At 43.7% G+C, this 5,374-nt stretch overlaps 1 pseudogene; it reads left to right on the plus strand.

The window, feature by feature from the left end:
* The first annotated feature begins 4,988 nt into the window (after positions 1-4,988).
* Positions 4,989-5,141, plus strand: LOC111826110 (annotated as a pseudogene).
* The last annotated feature ends 233 nt before the right edge of the window (positions 5,142-5,374 follow it).

The following is a 5,374-nucleotide window of genomic DNA, read 5'->3' on the forward strand; positions in this document are numbered from 1 at the left end:
AATGGATGGTGGGGACGCTAAGGCAGCAAATATAATGGAGAGAAGCCTGAACTTAGGTCAAAGAGCCAGGTTGCCCTGCCACTTACAGATGTGTGATGGCCTTGGGCAAGTCCACCTTCCACCTGCTCTCAGGACCCTCACATGCAAACAGAGATATTAATGCAGTGGTTCTCAACCTTGGCTGCACATTAGAATCACCTGGGAATCTTTTTAAAATCCTGATTTCTGGGCCTCATCCTACGGAAATTCTGTTTCTTTGTTATGGGGTGCGGCCACAACATTAGTAACAAAGAAACAGAATTTCCGGAGGATGAGGCCCAAAAATCAGGATTTTAAAAAGATTCCCAGGTGATTCTAATGTGCAGCCAAGGTTGAGAACCACTGTATTAATGCCTCCAGGAGGCAGGAAAGGTGGACTGAGTTAGTGCGTGTGGAAGCCAGGGCTGACTGCCAGGCAGAAGTCAAAGGTTAGGCATTATTGGGGGGTACACAGGTGGAAGACGGGGGGTTCATAGAGAGGAAAGGCAGGCGAAGGCTGAGGGAAGAGGCGCTGATCACACCAGCTCCAGCCCTCCCTGCAGTGCCTGCAAACAAGCCTTGGGGAGAAGAAGAGATCAAAAGGAACCAGCTCTTCTTGCCATGGCTGGGGGAGAGTCAGAGGCCCGGAGTCACGCCACTCATGTCCCTGCTAGTGTGGACTTAGGGATTTTTAAAAAAAATTTTAAAAATACATTTACTATGAATCCTGGAGCTGACTCCACTGATCACTTTACTCTGGATTGCCTGCCACCTCTCCTGATGTTGACCTCGGTTTGTTCGGTTTATTCCTGTATAAGATGAGAGGCTGGATCTTAGGGGGCCCCACTGTTTTTCTCCTCACGCTACATTTATGCATTGAGACCTGTGTATTGAATGAGCTGCATGCAACAGGATGCAAATAAAATGCACTTTTTTTTTCTTTTTTCTCTGTCCCTTCAACACTCCTATCTGCATTTGCGCTTTCTCTGCCCTTCGGGTGAAAGCTGAGCAATATCATGGACTCTCTAGCCACTCTCAGCTATGAAACGAAGAGGCCCTTTGTCTTGGTCTTTAAAAGGCCGACCCAGTTCTCCAGTTCTCAATGCAAAGTTTCCCTCAGTGGCCTTTCACTTCGGGCTTGAAACCACAGTGCTAAGGGGAAGGTCATGGACTTCACATTTCCCCTGCTCCGCCTCCCTTATTCTACTACTCATCCTCAACCTCAAACCTTGGCAAAGAGGAGATTTGGGGGAAGGACGCAGTTGTTTGTGGCTCTTAATGTCATGACACTGCCTTAATGTCCTCTGGATTTGGCAAAGGTCAAATGCTAACTTGAGGACAGCGCTTAGGCAAATTGCAGTAAGAGGGTGTGGCCACCAGGTGGCAGTAAGGCATTTTTTTTTCCTTGCCAGAAGAGCCTACTACCAGGTTTAACGTGGCCAGACTATTTCCTTAGCTAAATATGCTTTCCCTCCTTTTAAGAATGAAATAAAGTAAAGGGAATACCTAAAACCACAAACACATTAACTTGACTAACATAAACTAAATATAATTTTTAAACAAAGATCCTTTGCTTGACCAAACTTTAGTCAGGCCCCTGAACCCTCTCCTAGGCCACCTGTGCATGTCCTTATAAATTCTAGTTTTAGCAAGAACCCTGCTAAGTCGGTTTAACCAGAACTCCCCCCCCCACACACACACACACTCAATATCTAATCACCTTTGATACCTGCTCAGCTTCCTCATGCTCCAGCATCTCTCAGGTGATGTCCAATTGTAGCCAGACAATCCATGGGTCTGGGCTGCCTGTCACTACTTGAGCCAATTTAGCAGAGAAAGGGTCGAATCATATATGAGAACTCACATTAATAAATCATATTGATTTATTCCAATACTGCAGGGAGTATGGGAGAAGAGCAGGGCATTCACAAAAATCTGCTCTGCTCCCCTCCATAAGCCAGCCTCCTGTTTTGGGTAGAAGGATGAAGATTACATGGAAAGTAGGCAAAAGGGATAAGAATGGGTATGCAAAATGGGCAGTTTACAGGTAATGCGGGCTGGAGGTTTGCAAAGGCCTATGCCTGCAGGTATGCAAAGGACTGGAGGTCTTCAAAGGGCTGGTGCCTCTGGTTTCTGCAACAAGGTTGCTAATCTTTCCATGATAATAGGCAGCTCCTGGATGTGGAGGATGGGCCACATTTCCTCCCAGGTCTCCCATGCAACTCCCAGCCAGGTTAGACTGTGCTTTCTTTTTTTCTTTTTTCTTTTTAATATATATTTTTATTGATTTCAGAGAGGAAGGAAGAGGGAGAGAGAGATAGAAACATCCATGATGAGAATCATGGATCGGCTGCCTCCTGCAAGTCCCCCACTGGGGATCGAGCCCCCAACCCTGGCATGTGCCCTTGACTGGAATCGAACCTGGGACCTTTCAGTTCACAGGCCAACGCTCTATCCACTGAGCCAAACCGGCTAGAGCTAGACTGTGCTTTCTTTAATCCGAACAATGCAATCACAGTTGACAGAGCATCTATACTAATAAAATGGTAATATGCTAATTAGACCGGGTCAACCAGCCATCTTCCAGACGTCTGACTTCCTTCCAGACAAAGCCATGGTGGTGGGGGCCGAGGCAGAGGCAGTTAGGAACAAGATCAGGCTGGCAAGGGAGAGCAGTTAGAGGCGAGATCAGGCTGGCAGGGAGTTAGGGGCAAGATCAGTCCAGCAGGGGAGGGCAGTTGGGGGCAAAATCAGGCCAGCAGGAGAGGGCAGTTGGGGGCATTAGGCAGGCAGGCAGGTGAGTGATTAGGGGCCAGTGGTCCTGGATTGCAAGAGGGATGTCTGACTGCCGATTTAGGCCTGATCCCGCAGTCAGACATCCCCTGATTGGTCCCAGATTGGAGAGGGTGCAGGCCGGGCTGAGGCACACCAACCCCCCCATGCACGAATTTCATGCACCGGGTCTCTAATGATTAATATTTCTTATAATTATAGTTGATCACCAATATTCTATTTCTGCCCCTAACATAATCACCCTGGCTTGTCTTCAGCAAGAATCCTGTTAGGACAATTTTACCAGCACCTACCTTACCCCTGATACTTCCTCTTAGTGAATTTTCTTTTCTTTTTTTTTTCCTCCTGCTTTTACTTTTAGTCACATTTATTTTATACTGAATTTAATAAGCATAAATTTATGCCAGGCCATAAGTTTTTGTGTTTTTATCCAAAGGAAATGGAAACAGGATACTAACAAGATATCTACACTTCCATGTTCATGTTCATTGTAGCATTATTCACAATAGCCAGGATCCGAAAACAACCGGTGTTGAACAGATAAATAAGAGGTGGTGTATAAACACAATGGAATATTATTCCGCCATGAGAAAAGAAAGAAATCCTGCCATTTGCAACTACATGGATGGACCTTGAGGGCACTATGCTAAGTGAAGTAAGCCAGAGGTAGACAGACAATACTGCATGGTATCATTTAGATGTGGGGTTTTTTAAGTCTAACTCATAGAAACAGAGAATACAAAGTGGGAAAGGGTGTGGAAGGGTGGAAGAGAAAGGGGGAGAGGGAAGAGAGGTTGGCAAAAGTGTACAAACTTTCATGGCCTGGCAGGCGTAGCTCAGTGGTTGGGTGTTGACCTATGAACCAGGAGGTCACGGTTCGATTCCAGGTCAGGCCACATGCCCAGGTTGCGGGCTCGATCCCCAGTTGGGGTGTGCAGTAGGCAGCAGATCAGTGATTCTCTCTCATCATTGATGTTTCTATCTCTCTCTCCCTTTCCCTTCCTCTCTGAAATCAATAAAACATTTTTTAAAAATTTTTTAAAAAATAAAATAAAAAGTGTACAAACTTTCAGCTCTCAGAGGAATAAGACCTGAGGATCTAATGTAAAACATGATAACACTGTATTGTATAATTAAAATTTCCTAACACAGTAGAACTTAAAGGTTCTCACAAAAAGGGGAGGGAAGATAAATATGTGAGATGTTAATTAACTAGATGGGGGAGGGAGAATCCTTTCTAGTTAGATCTATCAAATCGCCAGGATGTAACTTTAAATATCTTACAATTTTATTTGTCAGTTATACCACAATAAAGCAGAAATTTTTTTTTTACTTAAAATAAGTGCCTTTATTAGTATTAACTATTCTAGTAATATCCATTTGTTCAGATTTTGACTAATCATCAGTTATGGAGTTAAGACTTAAATGTGGTATAATTTTATCCTCACAACATACCTAAAAGGTAATTATGTATGTCACCCCCCTCACCCCCACTTAGGGTTGCCAGATAAAATATAGGATGTCCAGTTAAATTTGAACTTCAGATATTTACTGTGAGCTTGTCCACACAATATTCAAGGCATCCTTCTTGCATAGGACACAAATATTTCATGGGGCACATTTGTATTAAAAGCATGTTGTTTATGAAATTCAAATTTAACTAGGAATTTTTGTTTGGTACTTTTTATTTGGTAAAACTGTCAACAGGTTCCTTTTTTTTATTTGATAAAATTGGCTACCTGACCCCTATGTTCATGGATAAGGAAAATGAGCCTCCAGGAAGACAAGTAACTTGACCAAAGCTAACACCTGGTAAGCAGTGTTGCTGAGCTCTGAACCCCAGGCCCACTGAACCCCATTCCCTCATATTATGTTGCCCCCTCCTTGTCTGTCCTGGAAGTTTTCATCATCTGCCAGCTGCTTCCATCGTCTGGTAAGATAACCCGTGTCACCATCCCACCTACCCAGGAGGAAACCTTTCCTGCCCAGCCAAGGATCCCCTGAAAGGGGAGCCCCCTCGACTGAGTTTACCAAGTCTACCTTCCTTGCAAGTTTACCTCTTTTTGAAAAACAGTTAAAACTCCCTCATTGTTTTGTGTGTTTTTCCCCTGGTATTCACGTTTCTGTAACTCTTTCAAGGCTGCCTCTAAATAACCAACATTTAAATACAATAGCCCAGCTCTGCACAGTAGCAGTATCTTAGCCAGTGAGGTTTATCTGAGGCGCAATTATTGCTAATTGAAAAGAAAAAAAAAAAACACAATAGCCCATCCCACGTTGTTCTTCAGGCTTAAATTACCTGAAAGGTAATATAGTGATTTAAACCTAAACATAAAGAGGAAGAAAAATAAACGTCATGTCTAAGCTATCAGGATATCACACTTAGTATTTCTTTTTGTTATTGTTTTTTTCCAGTCATATCTCCCAATATTTGAATAATAGATTTAAGCAACTGGTGTTTCACTGCTGGGTTTACCAGCTAGAGTGGGACTGTAACCAGACAGAACACCTCCATGAGGTCAAAGGTCATCTCTAGCCAAAAAAGTTTGCCACAAAGGAGCAC

This window comes from Myotis lucifugus, unplaced genomic scaffold (assembly GCF_000147115.1).
Source record: "Myotis lucifugus unplaced genomic scaffold, Myoluc2.0 scaffold_54, whole genome shotgun sequence".
Classification (NCBI taxonomy): Eukaryota; Metazoa; Chordata; class Mammalia; order Chiroptera; family Vespertilionidae; genus Myotis; species Myotis lucifugus.